The 22,571-nt window shown below is 51.6% G+C and overlaps 1 protein-coding gene and 1 non-coding gene across 6 annotated transcripts in view; both read right to left on the bottom strand.

The window, feature by feature from the left end:
* Positions 1-22,571, bottom strand: part of NAV2 (neuron navigator 2) — a 727,084-nt gene that overhangs the window by 329,111 nt on the left and 375,402 nt on the right. The gene's annotated exons all lie outside the window — the stretch shown is intronic.
* On the bottom strand, positions 20,134-20,205 carry LOC140615627 (small nucleolar RNA SNORD45). The gene has a single exon (XR_012016122.1). It is a non-coding gene; the product is annotated as a small nucleolar RNA SNORD45 (small nucleolar RNA).

The raw sequence follows: 22,571 nt of genomic DNA on the forward strand, positions 1-22,571 counted from the left end.
GACAGAAGCCAGAAACAAAACCGAGGAAAGGAAAAAGAGAAATTTTCTTTCTGAGTCCACGCAAGACAGCTGCGTCACCAGAGAAACCAATTATAAACCTCTGTGTCTCCATTAACACCAAAATGAAGGAAAATGATCCCTCAAAATGCCATCTAAAGGAAGCCACTTACTACTTTCAGGGTTTTTCTTTCTTCCCTTCCCAATATTTAAGTCCTTATTTTCCCAGTAATTAACCAGACCCAAACCTTCCTTATATGCTTTGGTTTCAATTCCAAAAAGTGTATCAAGGTTATGATGGCTCATTACCCACCGCAGAAATACACGTGGAAACATTCCTGTGTATTTTAACCTGGTTTCTCCAGGAAAGAACAGAATTTCTTCTCTTGAGACTTTTTTTGCAATTAACAGAAAATGGACATGATTTCAGTACCTGGGAGATGGATAAAACCTACGCCAGTCATAATTAATGGAAAGCAGGAGAAAGTTCTCCAAGTCCCTGAGAGTACAAACGACCGATATTTTCCAGCAGAAGAGGGGAGCACCTCCAGATGAGAGGTAAACGAGCTTTATGCAGAAAAAAACCTAGAAGTTGTTAAGAGAATCAGTTTCTGCACAGAAAGATGAGGAAGAGCTGTAAGACCACTGATGTTAAACACGGACCCGGGAGCCCAGGACCCGCAGAGTCCATGGCATCCTTGCCTTTGGGAGGGAGCAATGTAACTGCAGAAAGGCAGCCAGGGCCCTTTAACCCACTGACCTCTTTTAATCTGCTTGTTAGCCTGGCTTCGGGACAGGCCCAGGGGGTCTTTGACCAACCTCAGGGGGGAAAGGTCAAAGGTCAGAGGCACATTCCCTGATCATCATTATTCTCAATTATTCTTCATTCTGAGCCACTCTCTCCTTCATTTTGAGGAAGGGCCCCATTAAGTGTTTTCCAGGACACTGAGGGGCAATGATCCAACCCAGGTCTGCTCACTGCATTCCCTTTTCCTTTCCACTTCAATCACAGCATCTCCCTGGGCAAAGAGGGGACACAGGGGGTAGCAACTGATAGAGGCACCCAGCCCTGTACAGCATAGGCATACTCATATCTCATATACAGAGCTCAGCAGAAGCCCCAGCCGCTCTCCAGGATGTACCCAGGCTATTACAATAGAAGAATTCGAAGCACAGACTTTGCCATCAGACAACGCAGAGGTTCTACAAGTTTCTGTTCCTGGAAATTTAGGCAACTCACTTAACTCTCTGAGCCTTAACGTCCTCATCTGAATAATGGGGTTAATAATAGCTTCTACTTCACAGGATTATGGTGACGATGAAGTGGAATAAAGCTTAAAGTAAAGGCTCAGCATATGTTAGCTATTAATAGGATTATTTTTAGCAGTAACATTTTTTATCTTTCCTTGATAAATACAATGTATGGTTATTGGCTAAATCTGGAAAATGAGGAAAAGTATGGGCCAAAAAAAAAAAAAAATCCCTGGTAATCTCCCCCAAGAGTTCAGCACTGTTAATTAACACCGGGAGTATTTCTGTTGTGTCTTTAATCCATGGAGACGTGCAACACTACTTGGCCATCTTTCAATCCTGAGAGTGACCATGCACCGCCTGTCAAATACACTTCTTCCCAATTCTCACAGTAGGAGGCTATGCAACTGGCCCAGTCACAGGATAGCACTTCCTGAGCAGAGCTGTGACTGCAGGTCTCTCTGGCTGGAACACTTAGCTCTGTTCCCAGGGCAGGTAAGGCTGCTAGGGTGGCCGCTCTCAGGGCCTGTTCTCTCCCCATTCTTTGGCTCTGCTGCTTCTCAGATATAAGCTGTTCCAGAAGGGGCCTCACTGCTTCTCCTTGCCCCTCCCAAGCTGGAAGGATCTAAAAGAAAGGGACCTGAAAAGGATGTCAGAACCACCCATGTCATGCTCTGGGGGTATGCCCCGAGCTTACCCCTCCCAGTGGGTGTTTTAGGTCTGAGCAGTCAGCCCCTCTCATTTCTGTCAAAGGCCCAGTTGACCCTGTCAGGTGGGATTTGGGCAGATGTAAGATCTGCTGGCTACTGCCTTCTACGCTAGGTGGGCAGGTGCATTTCTGACATTCCCCTGCAGAGATAAGACACCAAGATTCAAGTTTTGCCTCTAATTACTCTTGGCCTTATTTTGATCCAATTAGCCTTAAAATAGAAGATAAAGCAAAACCTTTGGTTCCATTATTCAATCAGAATGGTGAATTTTCTCAAGCTGTGGGTTAACTGACTTCATGTTTACTGAACTGCAGCAGTGATAAAAGTTCAGACACTCACCTCTGGCCCCCGGCTGCATTCTGGGACGCTTATTCACACACAATTGACTTCCAAGATGTTCCCAAAAAGCTCCTTCCTACTGAGGGCCACTCATGATTCAAAGGTAAGAAAGGTTTCTTTTCCCCAAGCTCATTAGAAGACCAAACCATTCACCCAACAGCACAATGGAGGGAAAATAATAATAATAAGCAAACAACAGCTGTTCCCAGTACAGACACCCCTGTCTCAACAGACTCTGCTGGATCCTGTTTCTGTATTCTCATTTCATCTTTTCACAACCTGGGAAAGAGGAAAACTGATTCAAAGATTAGTAAGTGACCAGACTGGAATTCGAACCAAGGATCATCGGAGAGCGAAGCCTTCCCCCACCCGCCCCCAGGAGCACAGCTTCCCAGCACCGCCGGGCTCTGCGCACAGTAAGTACATGAATTACAGATTATTGGCAAATCGTCCAGCCAGTCAGTGACCAAACGAGAGGCAAACTAACCATGTGTCATCTAATGGTGTGGCCATGCTCTCCAGGATTCTGCAGAAAAGCAGAGGCCTCAGCGTGAGGCTCTGTGAATGCAGAGACGCAGCCATCACCTTTCCTGCCTGGGGGCTGGGGACACCAGGACAGTACGGGCTGCCCTACCAGAGCTTCCTGGTACAACTTGGAGTGGGCCCCTCCCCCACGGGCTAGAGGAGTAGTCTGGTGGACCTCGACTACCCTTGGGTGGTCCTCACAGTTAATTTGAAAAGTGAGACTCAGGTCTAAAGACCCAGACAGACCCAATAAAGGCTGACCTTTGACCCACACTGGGGAAAGCTCCCTCCATAGGGTAAAAAGGAGGCTATATTGAAGCAATGAGGACACATCCCGGCCCTTGCCACAGCCACCTGCCACCAAGCTCTGTCCCCCGGGCTGCTCCACATTTCCCCTGCCTGCCAAGTCATTCTTCTCTTCCTCAGAAGCATCTGGATCTGGCAGCCCAAGGCTAGCTAGTCCACCCTGGGCCCCACCTTTCCCCTTGCTACCGTCTAGAGTAGCATCTCAGGTGTGGCTCGGAGAGAAAATGCGTAAAACTCTGGGTTCTCCCACAACAGTCTGGTTGGAAAAAGATTCCAGGAAAGGATTAGGCAACTGGAGTCCTGACATAGTGCAGCAAAGGTGCATAACGTCTGCTAATGTTACAGCACATTAAAAGAAGCTGTAAAATAGTAGCTTTAAGTTAGGCAGGCCAAACATAACACAAGAAGTATGAAAAGCAAGGTGCCATTTTTCCAACAAATAAGTTCATTATACGAAAAACCAGCTGAGCTTGTTTTTGCATCTTGATATTCAATGTAGCGGCTTGTGACTTTTTTGGTAGCATCATTAAAGAGCACAATCAGTATGAATTCCAGCTTATTAATGATAACCTATTCCTTACTGAGCTCTCATTACGTGCCAGGAAAATTTCAAATACGGTTTCTTATCCTCACACCCGCGGCAATACAAGGTGAGAACGTGCCCCATTTTCCTCAGGAGGAAGCCGACATCCGAGTGGGTAGCTAACTTGGCCGGAGCACTGGCGGACTTCAATGGGGAATTAGGGTCCTCTTGAGACCATCAGATTAAAAAAAAAAAATCACAAAAGCAAAACCCAGAGAAGAGCCTTCTGATTACATTTGGGCTGGAGAAACAAGTCAGGCTTCCTGGAGCAGAGAGAGGAAGGCTGCTCTCCTAAGCCCTCCCAGGAGCGGTGAGCGGTTATTTTTGAAAACGGAGGAGGGAAAAGTACCTGCAGCCTGATGGTTCTTGCACGCTGGAGAGAAAACTAAGCCATTGTGAGAGGCGGGAGAACAGGACTCAGATGCTTATTCAAGCTGGGCTCCCGGGTTCCACCCCCCCCCCCAAACCCCAAACAAGCCAGAGGGCAAGAGGCATCAACACCGGCCTGCATCCCCAAGTATCCCACACAATGGGGCCCGGGACGGGTGGGGATGGCGCAGACCTCCTCGCAGGACGCCCTCCCCGAGCGCAGCCCAGGGCACCCCCGGGGATCTGGAGGTGGAAGGGACCCGGGAAACTGCACCCGTCCCCACCCCCCACCCCCCCCACACACACACACACACATGCACACATCGACTTTCCCGGTTTAAAAAAAAGCCTCAAATCCAGCTTCCAAACAATAAGGGAAGCAACAAGCACGAAATGCATTTCAGGGGCTTTCCACGGTGGGAGGCAGTTCCCGGGGTGGGGGGGGGGGGGAACCAGTGTCCCCCGGGGCGAGGGGTCTGCAGTGCACCTTACCAGCTTCATGGTGGTGTTATTCTGCTCCCAGCGCCACAGCATCACGCTCATCTTACTTCAGGGCGAGGAGGGAGGGGGAAGCAGGAGGGCACGGGAGGGCGGCGAAGCACCTGCCCGCGCGCCCCGCAGGTCCGGCCGGCCCGTCCGCGCAGGTCCCCGCGCGCCCGGCCGCGCATCCCCGCCCGCCCCGGCGGCCGAGCGCGCTGCGGATGGGGCCCCGCGCCCCGGCCCCGGCCCCGGCCCCCCGCCCCGGCCCCCGCCCCGGCCCCCGCCCCGCCTCCGCCAAATCCAACAACTCCCCCTGCGGCCGAGCGCCCGCGCCTCGCCGCGCGGAGGCCAATGGGGCCGCGCCGGGGCGGGGGCCGGGGCGGGGGCGGGGGCGGGGGCGGGAGTCGCGGCCCCGGGCTCCCCGCCCCCTCGCCGGCCCGCGGGCCGCCCGCCGAGGCCCCCGGCGCAGCGCTGGGGCGGGGAGGGCCCGAGGGCTGCAGGGGAGCCGCTTAACTCTTTCGGGGACGCGCGCGCCCAGGGTCCCCGGGGTCCGTGCGCGGCCGGGGGTGCGCGCTCCGCGGCTGCCGGGTCCGCAGCCCGCGCCTCTCCCCGCGCGCCCCGCCGCGCCCGCCCAACTCCCCCAAGCTGCGTGGCAGGAGCCGCTCGGGGACCCCCCCCCGGCCCCCCACCCCCGCACCTGCCCCGGCCCGGCCCCCTTCCTGCTACGTGAAGGATGGGGCTCGAGTGTTCTCCAACACACCTGGCCGCTGCCACGGGGAGGACATCCGTGGCCCTCGGGGAGGAGGGGGGCAGGTGATGACAGGGGAGGCAGCCAGGGGAAGAGGCTGTGTGGCCTTTGTTTCCTCTTCTGCGCGCCCCACCTGCTGCACGCTCTTTCTCCGAGGGGGGGCTGCCCCTGTACCCCTGTGGCTTCCTCTGAGACTGTAGGGGCCCCTCACCTTCCAGTCCAACCCTTGGCAGGGGGGAGGGGGTCCCCCACCCCCACCCCCACCCCGGCCACTTTCAGGATGGTGAAGAGGCTCAGGAATCAAGGCAAGATGGCACAGGCTGCCCAGACCTGAGTGCTGGTGTCTGACTTGGGCAACCGTGACATTTTAGGATGGGCACCTGCTGTCCCCCAATGGAGAGCAATGATGAGAATTCACGGAATTGCTTTATTTCACATTCATTCCAGTATTCGAAACCGTTCCAGGTGAGGGGAGGTGGTAAAATGGGTCCTGACCCTTTGAAAGTGATCTTCCAAACATGCCAACTAGATCGAAATGTTGCTCTGCCTAAAGCTGTCAGGATTTGGTTTCCCTTCATAGATGAAAAATCCCATCCGTGTTTTATGACCTACAACTTCATCCCCCACCCTCTTCCCTTAGCCTATAGTGCTCTAACCACAGTGGCTGTCTTTCTTCTTCTCTAACATTCCACTGAAATCCTTCCCACCTCAGGACCTTTGCACCTGACAGTGCCTCTCCCTGGAGCGCTGATCCCCCTAGACCTGCCTATGGTCTCATTTCTCATGTCACCTCCTCAAAGGGACTTTTGACTTTTAATGGAGTGACCTTCTCCTTCCCACACTCTTCTATTACTGCTTTCCTTTGTCCTGTTCACTGTGTGACCATAGTTTACTTGTATTCTTTTCTTTTTTTTTCTTTTTTTGAGATTTTATTTATTTATTCATGGGCGATGCAGAGACGCAGGCGGAGGGAGAAGCAGGCTCCCTGTGGGGAGCTCGCTTTGGGACTCAATCCTGAGATCCCAGGATCACCACATGAGCCTAAGGCAGGTGCTCAACCACTGAGCCCCCCAGGTGTCCCACTAACTTGTATTCTTGTTTATTTTCTGCCTTGTCCCAGTGGACTATAAATTCCAGGAGAGCAGGGGCCTTGTCTCTTTTGCTCCCACATGGTATCTCCAAGTGCCTGGAACAGTGTAGCACATAGTGGGAGCTCAGTAGAATGTTTCCCAAATGAAAGTCTGTTGACAACGTCCTAAATTCCTGCAGCTTCCTCTGCAACAGGACAGAGCCAGACCAGGGCAGCACATCCCACATCCTGCCTGGGCCCTGACCTATACTGACTGACTGCAAAAGACCCTGTTATGTCCATCTCCCCACATATTTCTGGAGAGGGAAACATGGGCAGGGATATATGCTACTTAAACAGACGGGGCACATCCTAGGGAAACGCAGAAGGGGGACAGCATATGTCATGTGAGAAAGCGTATTCCGTAGTGAAGTATACCTATGGCTTTGGAAAACGATATTTTAAAATAACCATTTTTTTTCCTCTGAAAATAAAGCTGGACAAAATCTTGTTGGCGAAGAGAGCAAAACATGAGTTATCTCTCACAGCTGTGTTAAGCCAGGGGCTCTTGGAGCTGGGTGGGAGGATGTGCAGTCCAGGAACCTTTTCATTGTAGGAAAATGCTAGGACACTGGGCATTTATGCTTTCTGAGGAAGCATCTATAGGTGTAGCATGTTCTCTAGGATGCCCCAAAAACTTCAAAAAATGACACATCCCCAGAAAAAAAAGTCATTGAATGAGCAGTTAGTTCCCGATCAAAATCTTTGCTGGTCAGAGGTGGAAAACACTACTCATGGTACAAGGAAGCAGCAGGGGGTGGAGGTAGAGAGGGTAATGAGCTCTAATGAAAAAGAATGAATCCTGTGGCCTTGCCTTTCAGATCTCATAGACCATAGGTATCCTGACTCATTTGGCAAACATTCCTTGAACATCTACCATATGCGTGTACCCAGCTCTGTGCTGGGTATTGAGAATCAGAGGGGAGTCCCTACTACACACACACATGGTCTATTGAACGATGGACACACACACCGACGGTTGCAGGGCCATGTGGCAGGTGCGACGAAGGGGGCTGTATGCCTGTATGCCAGACAAATGGGCCATAAAAAAAAAGGTATAAACAAGACTGGGGAGCATAGAATAACTTCACAGACATGACACTGACCTGCATCTGAAAGGATGCAGGAAGGTTCAACAAGAGGAAAGCATCCCAGGAAGGTGGAGCAGCACGTGTAAGGGTAGAAAGTGGTGAAAAAGTGTGGCAGGTGCTGTGTGATCAGGAGGAGAAGATCAAGGGGCAGGAAATGGGGCTATTTGTAAGGCTGGAGCAGGTTAGGTCCCTGTAAAGGAGATCCTACCCTTCCTCCTTATAAACCAGAGGAATGATTTGACTGGTTTCCCATTTTAGGAGACACCTCTCTAGTAGCAGCAAGAAGGTAAGTTTGGAAAGTTTGAGGCTGGAGGGAGGGAGACCGGTTAGAAGGCTGTTGAAATCACACAGGGGATAGAGAATGAGGACCTGGGTAAGGAGTGGTGTAGAGAAAATGCCACTGACAGCACCAGCAATCTGCTGATGCAGCGGGTGGCTCCAAGGGGTCTCATGGCTTTGAGTTCACCCAAGCAGGTGTCAGGACCCTGCAGATTTTCAGAATACAAGCAGCCCCTTAAAACCTCCTACACCTTGGAGAGCTTTTCATCCTGCCCCACGCTGCCTCTCCCAGCACCCTTCTTCTCCTTCCTCCTATTTCTGTGATCTTCCACCAAGTCCTTTGATGTGAATTAAGGGAAAGAGATCAGCCCGTGCTGACCACATGGGCCAAAGCCAGGGGAACAATGCTTGTGAAGGTCTACCCTGAATGTGTGGTCTTGTCCCTCTGAATGGTTGGCCTCTTTTTTCAGCTCATGGCTTTCAGATCCATTTCTTGGACCTGACTGTTCAGTGCTGACACTTGCAGGCAGTGACCCCTAGCTGAGCCCAGATCCCTGATGGTGACCTCTCTTGTACTCTCATGGTAGCCACAAGGTAGAGCCCTAGGTCCCAGTACTGCACAACCCTTGGTGGTAGTCACCCCCCAGAGGCCGGATCTGCCCTTTGCTGACAGTATCCTGTTCCAGACCTTCCCTTCCCCAGCATCCAAGGGATGTGCCCCACATGGCCCAGCACTTGCTTACTTCCACGTCTGTCTTGCCCACTCTCACATTTCTCTGAATTCTCGGCGCCTCCTCAGCTAGGGGAGGCATGTGACAGGTATCTCCTGAATGAAAGCTGGAGGGTCTATCTTGTTCCTCAAGGCAGAAGGAAGAGGGGAAGAGATTCAGGCCAGAAGGTGAAGTTTGGGGCCAGGCATCCACCAAACCTGCTCATTCCCAGACCTCCTTTCCCTCACCTCTAAAATGATGATCTGTAAAGTTCCTTTTCCCTCCTACATTCTGCAAGCCCAGCCCCCGTCTGATAAACTAATTTGTGTCCAGCTGTTAATGGCTTAATGTGTTTCCCAGATAACGTATTCCAGTTTAACAGGGGTCTTCCACTCTTTGAGCCAAAGCAGTGACGAATGGGGAAAGTTCAGACGCTGCGGGGGCCAGCCCCGGGGAACATCAGACGGAATGGGCTCTCTAGAATGCCCCAAACGAACGTGGGCTGATCCCTTTCCGCCCACACAAGAGGCTCACTGTGGACAGTTGTCTGCTTTTACATGGCACAAGGATGACAAAGGAAAGACCAGGAACAGTGTGCCACCTCAGGGGGAAGGAATACTCTAATAGCTTACCATAGGGAGCCCATGATATTTTTTTCCCCAAATAACTGGGCATGAGTAGTAAAATAGCACAGAAGAGTTTAGCATCCTCTGTCAAGGGAAAATCCTAGCCCTATTAGCGGCTATTTATCAAGCAGCGCACAGGGCACCTTTCACTTACTCATCACCGCAATGCTAAGAGAAGTGATTTTTCTCATTTTGCAGACACAGGCTCAGAGAAGGAGAGTGACTGGCTCTGTTCAGTCAGCTCCAAAACCGCCAAACAGGAGCATCCCTGGGGGGGAGGGGGGAGGCCTGCCCACCCCCCAGCTCTGCAGTGTCCACATTATTGTCATACTATACACAGGAAAGGAAGTCTCAGAAATGCCATCCCCGGGAGGATGAAGACAATCTGCAAACAGACATTTTGGCAAATGGCTTTCAGGCTTATTTTAAGTCTCCTTCCCTTTCTGGGAGGGCCTGGAGCAGTTGGATACGGAGGAAGATATATAAAAGTGCAAATAAAAGACTCCTGGACGTACACAGCTGGCAGGCCTTTTAGGAATTGGGAGTCAGATTTAAGCAAAGCACTAATCCTTCCTGGAGAAGAAAGCTGGGACAAGGAGGGTGAGCCCGGGAGGTGCCATCTCCCCTCTGGCAGCCTTGGAGGCGAGTGAGCCTCCCCGGCCAAAAGGTCACTGGGAACACTGGGGTCTGCAGGGGGTCCCAGGCGATTGGAGAGTTTGAAAGTAAGATGTATGGCTCTCTGGAGGGCAGACACAATGTCACACTGACAAGCCCGCAAATGAATGAATCCGCCCCTAGAAAGGGCTGGGCTGGGCTGGCAAAGGATTTCTCTCCCTCCCCCACCCGTTTTCTTTTTTCCTTTGGATAAAGAATTATGTAAAGGCATCTCGCCTCCAGTGTGTTCCCTGGACGGGGTTGAATGTGTTGCTTTCTGGCTCCCCCCTCCCCAATGCACTTTCTTCCCTCCAGTGATGGGGGTCAGTGTCTGAGGGGCACAGGGTCTCCCGTCCCTGTGGGCTGCTCACTCTCCCTTGCACACCTTTGTTCAGACTGTTCCCCGTGCATGGAAGTGCTCTTCCCTCCATTCTCTACTAAATGATATTGTGCAGGTCTGTCAGGTCCAAAGCAAAATTAACTTAGTTGGTGAACTTGTCTTGGATCCCTCCCCTTTGAGAACTCCCCCTCACCTCTAGGGTTTCCAGCTCTTTGTTTCTCGCCTTCTTGCCAGCCTTGGTAATCCTCCTGCGGGGGGTGGGGTGGGGGGGTATCATCGGCTGTTAGATGCGTTAGTATTGATAGGAGCATTATTACTACTGAATTACAAATCGCTTAGGAACAGGCACTCTGTCTTATTCATCCTTGTACACTCAGAATAGTGTTTGGCTTAGTGTTGGTATTATCAACCGGAGTGAATATATTCAGACGGTCAGGACTATAGGGGGCTTAACGTTCATCCAATCCTGCCTCCAACCCCCCATTATTGTCCAGGAAAATCCAGGTCCCCTCTATGGAACGCCTTCCACTGTACTGTGTGAAATGCACTGAAAAGAAACCCGACGGAACTGGGAAGCTGGAGACAGGGCAGGATGGCATCTCGGGGAGGCTCTCAGAAATCCACGGTGACCCTGCCAGGCTAAAGATTCACTTGCTCGCTGGGCATCTGGAGACCGCACATTTCCTTCTAAGCATTACCAGAAGAAGAGCTTTTGGAGAGTGAGGATTAGGCCTTATTTTTCTCCATAGCCTCCCAAACACTGCTGAACACAGAAGGAGCTCAGGGTAAAAAATAAGTTTCAGGAAGAATGAATGCTTAAAGACCAACTTTAAAGCTCTGGAGTAAGAGGCTTTCGACTTATACAAAGCAGCGGGACTGGTCCCAAGCAGCCTAGGACACGGTTTGGAAGAGCGGTTTGGAAGAGCAGCCGTGCTTCTCCCTCCCCAGATCCCAGGGTTGCCAGGTGCCCCTGGTATTTATTTGCTCTATTCAACATCCTAGGCCCAGGGGCTCCTCCTCCAGCCCCCTCCACTCCTGCTACTTCAGTGAAGCAGATAAGGGTGGAAATTGTGCAATCTCTGGGTGACCTCTGACCCCCCTTTGAAGGGCCTCCCTGCTGCCAGGCCTCCCTCCTCCCTCATCCTCCTACCCTCTGAGCCCAGCTCCTGCTCTGACCCACTGCTCTGACCCACGAGGTGTGTTTTGGAGGTTGCCTAAAGACCTATTTAGGCTTCTCCAGGCCTCTCAGTTAGGCCAGGGGTTCACATGAGGTGAAGTAAAACTGTTCAAAGCAATAATAATAATAATAATAATAATAATAGTAAAATAACAAATGTTTTCAAAGATTCCACCACCGAACTATGGGCACAGAGACATGGGGAGCTTTTGTCAAAACACTTAAGAAAGATAAATGGCTTCTAATTTTTGTCTTCTGTTCTGGTTTTGCGACCGAATGATTCAGAGATGGGGTCTGGAAGGGAGTCGTCCTCAAACTCTCCCCGGGCTGCGCGTTGGTTTGTTTTGTTTTCAGTGGTTGTGGTTTGGTGGGGGAGAGGGTGGTGTGGTTTTGTTTATTTTATTGTCCCTGTGGGATCAGCCCTTTCATCCTGGGCCAGTCCTGGTCACCAGGGATGACGGTTAGCTTAGCCGAGTAAGAGGCAGCATCTTTCCCCAGGGGCTGCGCTCTCCGCTTCCCGGGCACCGTGGAGGAACTCAGCGCCTCCCTCATAAACCTGTAGGAAAGGCCACTGCTTTCTTTTATGTGTGTTTGTGTGTGTGTGTGTGTGTGTGTGTGTGTTTAAGGCCACTGCTTTCATGACTGAGAGATGAAAGGAACACACATGCCCTCGAAGTGGGTTAAATATTATTCCCCGATGGGGGCTCTGGAGGCCAGCTTTTCCCTTGGAACAAAAGCCGCAGGTAAATTGATTCCGCTTTTGTTAGGCATCCTGATCTCACAGGAGATTGCCACACACACACACACACACACACACCCCTCTGAGGGCCTCCTCCCTCTCCCCCACACCCCCCACACCCCCGGGCCCAGGACAGGGCACCCTGATGATTGCCCCTGGGGAGGTGAGGGAGGCTCAGGGCTGGCCCTGGGGGTCTGGCACACAGGGCAGGAGATGAGGGTAAACAGGAGGAAACAGATGCCTGAGATGCACCGGCCCAGACAGTGTGTGCAGACAACCCCCCTCTATTCCAAAGTCAACAAGGACAACCCGGGAAATCCCAGAATGAGGGCACCATTGTTTAGCAAAGGAAAACTCTCAGCACTGCTAATGACTGGCTTCTGGCTCCCGAGCAGGCCCATGACACTGCCACCCTTGATCACTGGGCCTGGGCACTTCTGGGCACCTCCCAGACCCCAGAGCACCACCCTGAGAGCGGTGCTTCCTCCCTGCGCAGCTCCAGTCGCTCGGGGACGCGGGGGACTCAGGGTGGCCTAGGTTTATGTCTGTCAAAGGGCTTCCACAGCACCCGTCCAGGTGGTTATTCTTAGAACCATTCTGTGAGCGGGGCTAGTTGGCTGGCGTGATCCCATTTTCCGAGGCACACACTGAGGCACAGAGAGGCTTAGTGAGCAGGCCAAGGTGAGTCTCAGGCCTACGGGCTCCGACGTAAACACCCGTGGGCTCTCAAGACAAGTGGGCTTCACGTAGTATTCTTATCATTAACCAAAGTAACAGCAGCAACAATAGCGGATACTTGCAGAAGCGAGTCTTCTGCGTCGGGTGCCATTCTGAGACGTCTGCGTGTGGCATCTCATTGGATCATCATAGAAACCTTATGACACAGGTGTGAAGATCACATTTCACAGAGGGGAAACCAGGCCCAGAAAAGTTCAATCACTTGCCCAAGGTCCCAGAGTCAGCAGGTGACACTACTTGGATTCAAACACCGTCTAGCGAAGAATCTACGTTCTTAACCTGTGTTGTCCCATCTCTCTGTGTAGTGACATCGTAACCATAAGGTGGGCCCAAGGTCAAAAGTAAAATAAATACACTTCACTGAAAGGGTTAATAGGTGCCATGCCCAGTTAGTGGGTTTTTGGGGAAGGGGGGAGGTTGGTTTTTTTTTTTTTTTTTTTTTGCTTATTTTTTAGTTTTGTTTGGTTTTAATGATTGTGGCCACTACAAATAAACTTCCATCATATGGAGGAATTCTTTACCAGATCATGCAATTGTAGAGGGTATTTTACACAGCCCTGTGACCCGGGGCAGGTTGTAAACCTCTCTGCATCTCAGCCTCCTCTTTGTAAAATAGGCATGGTCATACTTACCTCTTAGGATTATTTTGAAAATCAGGTGAGATATTATACATGAAGTCCCCTGAAAAATCATAAATTCCTAGAACTGGTTTCCCCAAATTAATTGATGGGAAACAAACTTGAGGATGTTCAACAGCCTTACTGTTGCTGTGTCTTATCTGGAGGACATTCGGGAAGCTTCCTTAGGCTAGTGAGCACCCTGGAGCTCTAAGCAGGCAGTTGGAAATGGAGTACTTCCCAAGTTTATTTGACTGCAGAACCCTTTGGGTAGAGCACTTCTCAAGCTATTACTCCAAGGAACCCACTTCAGGGGCAGCACCCTACAAGGCTGAACCTGGCATGAATTTTCCCTGCAGGTCTCCCTCTTTGGCAACATTCAAAGCAGCCTGAGTCCATCTGAAGCCACCCCTAGATTTGCTCACTTAATTTTGAGACCCTGCAGCAGGAGACTCAAGCCCGCACTCCTGTCATTACAACTATCAGGCCAAAGACCACAGGATATGAGTGATGAGACAATGGGGGCCTTGGGGCTCCAACAGAAACATGACAAGAGAACTCAGATGACCCCACCCCTGTGTCCTACACACAATCTGGTTTCTATCAGGCAGGCTTTATGCAGAGTCACACTGAAAGCCAGTCATTCAGAATGTGTGGCTGGCCCCTGACACAAAACCGAGATTTGAAGGATGGCCTTAGTGATAATGAATCCTCATCCTTGCAGCATGGAGCAGATGGTAAGGAATAACAATGGGATGGGCCCTACACCGGGGGCACAGTGGGAGGAGGATGTGTGCCTTTGCTCCGACACTACTGTCCTACAGAGGTAGACGTAGAGTGTCTGAAATAGCCATCATCTTATTCTGATAATAAGAATTGCTGATATTTATTGAGTATTTGGATACTCGGCATGACCCAGACACTAAGCTATGTATATAAATCACCATCATCAATCCTCACAACAGACCTCTGCAAGTAGTACCATCACCAGTATCCAGAGCAGGTAACAGAAGCACAGAGATGTTAGGGAAATTACCTATGGTCGCACAGCTCATAAATGGTGGGATTCCAACAGGGGTCGTCTGAATCCATAGCCTTGTACCCATGGTCATGGGCCTTAGAGATCTTCTGGAGCGGTGGCTCTCAAAGTGTGGAACCCGGACCTACAGCATCAGTGACACCTGGGAACTTGTTACATAGGCAAATTCTTGGGCACCACCACAGAACTACTGAAGGAGACTCTGGTAGGACCCAGCAGTCTGTGCTTTGTTGCTGTTGTTTCATTAGGCCTGTAGCTCATTCTGATGCCCACTAAAGATTGAGAACCACTGCTCCAGGAGAAACAGCCTTGTACCCAGGCCGAGGCATCGCGTCACTTGAGAAAGCCCCAGAATGAGTCACCTGGCCCACTCTCCAGGAGCGTCACCCAGCAACAAGCAGGGCACAGAAGGGCAGGGTGTGGGGCCAGTAGTTATCCTAGGAGGAAAAAGTAATAGTGAGGCCTGGCAGTCGCAGGGCAGGAGGGCCGACACAGAACCAGGAGGGAGAGCGGAGGTCCAGTGAGAAGGTGGGAGAGGCCAGCCTGACGCACGTCTGCACTGCATATGCCAGGCCGTTCCCATCCCACGTCCCCTGCCCCTTTTCAGGGCCACAGGTTTATAGAGGGCTGGGCAGGCCTCTCCCTACCAGTGCACACACCCCTACTTTAGCAAGGCCCCTGCCAAGAGGGTCTCCTGCCTCTGCCTGAACCCCTGCAGTGACCGAGAGCTCAGCGGCCCCAGGGCAGTTCTTTTTCCTTCTGTGGGGATTTCTGGTTCTTTCAATAATTCCTCTTCTACCTGTTTTCATGTCCTTTCACAGTCCCAGTCCATCTGAAAAGGCTCCCGAGGTATTCTCAGGGAGGGATGCCCAGAAGCCCCTATGGACCACTCTCCCTTGGCCGGACTCCACAAAGTCCAAGGAACAGCATGACATCAGGCAAGCTGAGCAAACGGCCCTGGGCCGCCCGCCTGGCCACACTGTCTGGAACGAGGGGCCCGGGGAAGGGGACGCTGACTGCCTTTCCTTCTCTTCTTCCTGCTGAGGGCATGGAAAGCACCAGCTGTCCTTCAGAGATTTCCTAGAGGAAGCAGAGGCAGGGAGGCAATGTTTCTCCAAGACCCACTCACTGTGCAGCGAGGGAGGCCTATCCTGGACGGAGAAGTAGTCCCCCCACGCACCTCCTCAGCAGAATCCAGGGGAGCCCCTGCTCCCTGGCATCTGCCCCTCCTCCTCCCGAGGATTGGCAGGGCTCCACCATTTCCACTGGAACCCTTGGCTCTTGGAAGGGGTAAACATCAGGACCCGCACTCTCTCCGCGGTTGGCAGGGATTGACCTCTCTGCAAGGAAGAGATAGTGATGGGTCTATTTTCCCTGGACGGACTTGTGGTTATCTTCCTGGAGGAAGCCAAGAGGGGGGTGGGGGGTGGGGGTGGGCTGCTGGGTTGGGAGCCCGGAGATCTGGGTTACAGGCCCTCAAGGTTCTGGTGCACACTCCCAGGGTGTCCTCCAGAGACCAGCTGCTTAAATTCAGAGTCTCGTCCCCCTGGTTCGTGGTGTGACCTGGGGCAGGTTATTTAACTTCTTCGAATCTGAGGACCTCATCTCTTCATGGAAATGATAACAGTGCCAGTGTCTCAACAGCGAGGCCCATGTGACACATGCATGTGGTAGCTGGCACCTGGTCCATGCTCATTGGATGTTAGTTGCTGCTCTTGGCATACCGCTCTCTACACTTGGTTAGGGATCAAGTTATACATGACTAGAGCCTTTCTAGCTTCACAAAGACTTTATTCTCTTGTTTGATTCCAATAACTCATGAGATGGCAACGTCAAGTTGTACCATTACCACTGTGTACCTGAAAATACTGAAGCCCAGAAAGGTCAAGTGACTAGTCCAAGGTCATACAGCAGACCCATCGACAGATCCCAGACCATCGGACCTTCTGCCTTGGGCTCCTGAGACGTGGCTAGACAGTTTGATTTATCCTACCAGTGTGTTTCCGCTCATATTATACAGCTGTCTTATTTTCTAAATCAAGGGTTAGACTTGTGGTCTTGGACATAAAACCCCCCATCTGAACAGTACACAGGCTCCCCTGTCCTGCGCCTCCCACTTTCTATCCTAAAGGGTGTCCAAGGAAGACATTCCTCTGTCTCTTCACCCCCAGACCCAGCTCCTGGGCCAGGACTCTCTAGGCCCTGCCTATGTAAGTTTACAGCCAGGCACACTGCCCAATCTGAGGCTCACTGACCGTGAGCTAGACCTTGAAGGTGCACACCACCAAGCCCTCTGGAGACCTCCACAGGATGCCCCATGCAGTGCACCTCCTGAGCAGCCTCCTGCAATGCCCCCAGGATGGGGCCCAGACTCACTTTTGCAATGACACCCATCCAAGCCCATTTCTCCTAAGGTTTCTACACTGGAGCACAGCGGCGGGGGGTGGGGTGGGTGGGTATAGAAGAAGAGTATACCCTTCTGGCTGCTCCAGATGCACCCCTCTAGCTTGCCAATCCCACAGCCCCGAGAAGGAGATTCTGGGAGATTTGTGCCTAGGGCTGGGAGTCGCCAGGTTCTCTTCAGTGGCTCCAGAAATACCAGATTTTTTCCACCATGTCCCATCTGGGCCCAACAAGCACCATCCCTTCCGTGTTTCCACTAAGTGGTTTGCAGACTGTCTTGGCGGTGTGTCCCTGGGAAGGACAATTTATCTCCATGCTCTTCCTCTGACTCTATGAGATGCTTCTCTCCCTCAAGAGAAATCAGGCATGGGCTCCACGGAGCACTTAACACCCAGGGACGCTCCATCGACATCAGTTGCTGCGAGCTGGGCAGTTCCCCTCACCTTGGAGCCTGGCTTTGCTCCCCTTCCTCCCCCCTGTGCCTCCCCACACCCATGTTCACACTTGGATTCATCCTGCAGACCCCGACGGCACATGGAAGTGGGTTCTCATGGTCCCCACTCTCACTCAGAGCGCAGCGTGGTGCTGTTACCAGAGAGCCAACGGGGCTGAGAATTTATAAAGAGGGCCGCCTCGTTGCAGATGAGTGGTATTGCAGGGGCTGAAAATGAGCCCCAGGACGGAATTGTTCTTAAATTTATTAATGCATGCAGCAAATATTTCTTGAGCGGCCACTAAGTGCCCCATTCTTTTCTGGGCGTCGGGGAGACAGAGTGTTGAACAGGACAGAGGAGATTACACACAAGGGCCTCAAAAGTGACAGGCAAGTAACATACAGTAAGTACTTCCAGAAGAATAGCCAGGTGAGGGACAGCATGTGCCTGGGGTTGGGGTGGGGGATGAGAGCTGTAGAAAGTCAGCTCAGAGAGGCTTCCCCAGGAGGCACCTACCAGCAGAGATGCAAACGAAGGAAGGGAGTCCGTGGCAGACCTGAGCCACAGCATCAGGGCAGAGGGACAGGAGGGCAGGCCCCCCAGGGAGAACGCAGCAGGTGCTCAGGGACAGCAGGAAGGCCCCTGAGGCTGGAGCACAGCGAGCAGGGCAGAGGCCGAGGGCAGGCGAGCTGGAGAGGAGTCGCCGGCAGCGCACGAAGCGCAAGAGTCCGCAAACCAGGGCCCGGGCGCGCTCCGCGGCCCCTGAGCTAGCAACAGTGCCTGCGTTTTGAAAGGGTCAGAAGAAGAAGGAAACAGATGGAGACGGAAATGAAGACAAAGAAGGAGAAGATGATGGCGGTGCGACAGACTTCTAGGTGGCCTGCGAGACCTGAACCGCTTACGGCCTGGCCCTTTCCAGAAGAGGTCGGCTTATGCCCCAGACAGAGCCCCGAGGACAGTGAACCACCGGGCTCTTCCTGAGCAAGGAGGTGGCACAGCCCGAGGGGCGCATGTCAGCGCTCACTTGGGCTCCCCCGTGGAGAGCTGGCCGGGGGATCGGGGTGCCGGGTGCAGTAGGTAGTGAGAGGCCGGTGGCTTTGTCTGGCATGGGGGGCAGTGGCTGTCAAAAGAAGGGGCTGGTGGGGACTCCTGGGTGGCTCGGCGGTTTGGCACCTGCCTTCAGCCCAGGGTGTGATCCTGGAGACCCAGGATTGATTCCCGCATCAGGCTCCCTGCATGGAGCTGCTTCTCCTCCCTCTGCCTGTGTCTCTGTCTCTGTCTCTCTCTCTCTGTCTCTCATCCAGAAATAAATACAATCTTTAAGAAAAAAACAAACAAACCAGAGAAGAGGCTAATTTTGAGACCGATCAGCATTGTTGTCACACTGGGTATAGGTCATGATGGAAAGAGGAGCAAAGGAGGACTCTCAGGATTTGAGGATTGAGGTGGAACCCCTAGGGGAGCGTTGGCCCCATTTACCCAAGTGCAGGACACTAGGGGAGGAGTGGCTGGCGGGATGGGTTTGCGGAATCAAGAGCTCTCCTTTGGCCACAATCGGGTTGAGATGATGATTCGACATCAAAGTGCAGACATTTGCATATACATTTATATATACACGCACGTGCAAAAGGCACGCACATATACCGTAAAGGATGACGACGTCACTGATGCTATTGGGAATACAAAGAAGATAAGAATGCGTGGAAGACTTACTGTGACGTGTGAAGGATTTGGTACTCATTCCCACAACTATCTGTAAGGAAAAGTCTCTCCACTTGTCTCTCCCACTTTACTGATGAGAAACCTGGGGCTGGAATAGGTTGAGCAATGTTCCCAAAGTTGCACAGGGAGCTGGGTAGTGGGGGTGCTGGGAGATGCAGCCAGGAGTCCCCATTCCTAACCCCACATCTACCAAACAGAACAGCACATCCGAGCCCACTCAGGGGTGCAGCCTTCCTTTCTTGGTGCCTGTGTTTAGGCATTTTTATTATGGACAAATTGAGCTCTCCCAGTTTCCCAGAACGGACTCTACAGACCAGACATAATAAAATGTGCTTGTTTCCTACCTCTGAATTTAGCAAAATGGAATAAACACATTTTTATTACAATATTTTTTCTTATTTGGCCATTTTTGTTTGTTTTTAAAAAGATTTTATTTATTTATTCATGAGAGGCACACAGAGAGAGGCAGAGACACAGACAGAGGGAGAAGCAGGCTCCCTGCGGGGAACCCAGTGTAGGACTCGATCCCAGGACCCCGGGATCACGACCTGAGCTGAAGGCAGATGCTCAACCACTGAGCCACCCAGGGGTCCCATTATTCGGTCCTTTTTAAATGATGAAGTGACACATGCTTATTAATTGAAATTAAAAATATGGAAAAATTGGAAGGGAGGAAATTAGTAATATCCCCAATCCTTAAATAAAGCCATGATTGAATATTCCTGGGGCTTCTTAGAGGCTGCACTTGACCACTATATAGTTAGCAAGTTAGTTTCTGGGGTTCAGGACTGTGGGCTCAGAAAGAGAAGAGGACCCTGAAGGAACCAACACACTATAGGGCAGGGGAGCCAGGTAAGAATAAAAATGCCTGCCTTTTATGAAAACAACAGGTAGGTGTGTGCCAAGAATTGTGCCACGTGCTCTAACTGCATGACCTCCTTTAATTCTCACACCCCATTTTACAGTTGAAGACACTGAGGCTTTTGTCACCCCCAAGCAGCAGACTTGAGAGGTTAACCTCGGGTTCATGAATCCCAGAGCAGGAGCTCTTCAATCTCGTGTCATTCTACGTCTAGACAACAAGACGTAGAAGGCTAAGATGAATCTTGCTTTTTTTTTTTCCACCCAAGGTTTTCGTGTAATTTTAGAATTTACATCAACTTTGGATTCAGCTAACACAGGCCATCACATTGCTGACCTCGACAAATATCTTGAACAACAACAATAAAAACCCCTAAAATCTGATTAAATCCAGAACAAAATGAAGAAGAGGAAGACAGAGTGAAGCGGGGCAACCCAGAACAGACTAATTGATTCAACCATTCAATGAGTATTTATTGAGTATCTACTATGGGTCAAGCACTGAGCTAGACACTGGGGACCAGTGGTGGACACAGACAGACTAAAATCCTGGCCTCGTGGTGGGTTGTAGTGGATGGATCACCAGGGTTGGTGGCTCAGTGTGTGAAGCATTTGCCTTTGGCTCGGGGTCATGATCCTGGGGTCCTAGGATCGAGCCCCACGTCGGGCTCCCTGCTCAGTGGGGAGTCTGCTTCTCCCTCTCCCTCTGCCTCCCACCCTTGCTCCCCTCTTGTGCTCTCTCTCAAATAAATAAATAAAATCTTTTAAAAATCAATCAATCAATTTGGGGAAGTACTCAGAGCGGCTTCCCCTCGGCGCCCAGAGGTCTGCCTTATTTGACTCTGGTGCAACTGGTCGCCCTGTGCCAACCACATTGTTCTACAAAGCAAAGACCTTCAGGAACACAAAATCCTAATTACAGAGTGCCTCCATTGTATTCCTTAGACCAGACGTCGTCTACCTTGTGCTCCCATGTCATCTCTGCCTAGCTTATTTCTGCTCGACTTCCAACCGGACCCACTCACTGGAATTTGTAACCCGAGGCTATGGCGCTCTGGGGGTCTCAGTGGACGAGAGGACATTATACGGATATGTATTTTGCAGAGGGTCAAGGGGCACGAACCATGAACGGGAGCAAGGGTCTGATGCCGCTGTCAGATTTTCAAAGGGGCACATAACCTCAAAAACGTAAAAATCCATGGCTCTCCTCTTTTTCCACGTCAGTGGTATTTCCCATAGTCTGCAAATGTTGACTCCTTTTCCCTGCAGCTCTCCTAGAGCTGAGACTGAGTGGCATTTGGGGTTTGCTTACAGAAACGAGGCGAGTGCAGCGCTGGTATTTTTCCAGGCACGGCATAAAACGGAACTTAATTCATTCACTTCCACATTGACACAAGGGGGAATGTTCCAATTCCTCAGCCGCTGAGAAAGGCAATGTCCCCCACCAGGCTTCACACAACCCTCTTCCACTTGATTATTATTTGAGTCTCACCCCTGGCCCCGGCTCCACACTGCGGGTCTACACCGTTTCCCTGAGTACACAGAGTCTTCGACTCCTTTGGGCCAAAGAAAATAACACTGTTCTGATAGTCGAAGGCAAGAACAGGCTTCCTAAGCAGGTTGTCCATCTGCCAGAGTTCCTGCTTGCTATGCTTATTCTCGAACTCCAGATATCAATCACCATCTCTATAGGGTAGAGAAATGGAACAGAAAATACAGACGGTCTCCTGTTATTTCACTTCATTGAAAGCAAGTAGCACTTGCAAGCGGAACACGTGAGAGTCGAGGTCTTTGGGAGCACTCATTCCTTCACTGCTTCCGCAAATACGTATCAGGTGTCTACAGCACGGCAGACACTTTCCAAGTGCTGAGGACCCCGGAATGGACAGGCCAGGCGTGGTTCCCGCCCTCCTGGAGCTCATGGACTGGTGCAGGGAAGAGGCATCACAAATAAACAGCAGCGTGTTGAGAGCTGTGACAATAAACATGACGTGCTACTGGGAACACGCAACCAAAGACCCTCCGTAGTATCGCAGCATGGACGAACAAGGAAGACAGCCCTGCTGAAAGTAACAGATATGCCGAGGCCTGAGCAGGAGCTGCTGAGGCCAGGGTGTATGGATGGAGAAGACAAGAAGAGCCCCTGAGGTCTGTGCAAAGGCCCTGAGGCCAAAACCAGTACAGCCTATTGAAGGAACTGAAGAAAGCCTATGTAGCCAGAGCACAAAGTAGAGCCACAGTGGCTGGAAACAAGAAGAAACAAGGGTTCTGTATACATAGGGCCCTGCATTTCATTGTGGGGGTTTGGGTCCTAATCCTGACAGCCATGGGGGAGTCATGGAAAAGTATGGAGGAGGTGTGCAGGACATGATTAGAGCTGAGGTTTTATTTTGTTTCAAAGCTTTTCTTTTCAAGTAATCTCCATACCCACCGGGTATGTGGGGCCTGAACTCATGCCCTCAGAGATCAAGAGTCACATGCTCCCCCGACTGAGCTTGCCAGGCACCCCTAGATCTGAGGTTTTAAGTGATCATTCTGACCACAGTGTGGAGAACAGACCAGGGATGGGCAAGACCATGCATGAGGAGCCAGTTTCAGAGGCTTTTCCAGCAGACCTGGGGAGAGATGCCAGTGGTTTGAACCAGGGTGAAGGCGGTGGACATGAAGAGAAAGGGACTTCCTAAGAGAAAACAGGGAGCATGAG

Source organism: Canis lupus, chromosome 23 (genome assembly GCF_048164855.1).
Source record: "Canis lupus baileyi chromosome 23, mCanLup2.hap1, whole genome shotgun sequence".
Lineage (NCBI taxonomy): Eukaryota > Metazoa > Chordata > Mammalia > Carnivora > Canidae > Canis > Canis lupus.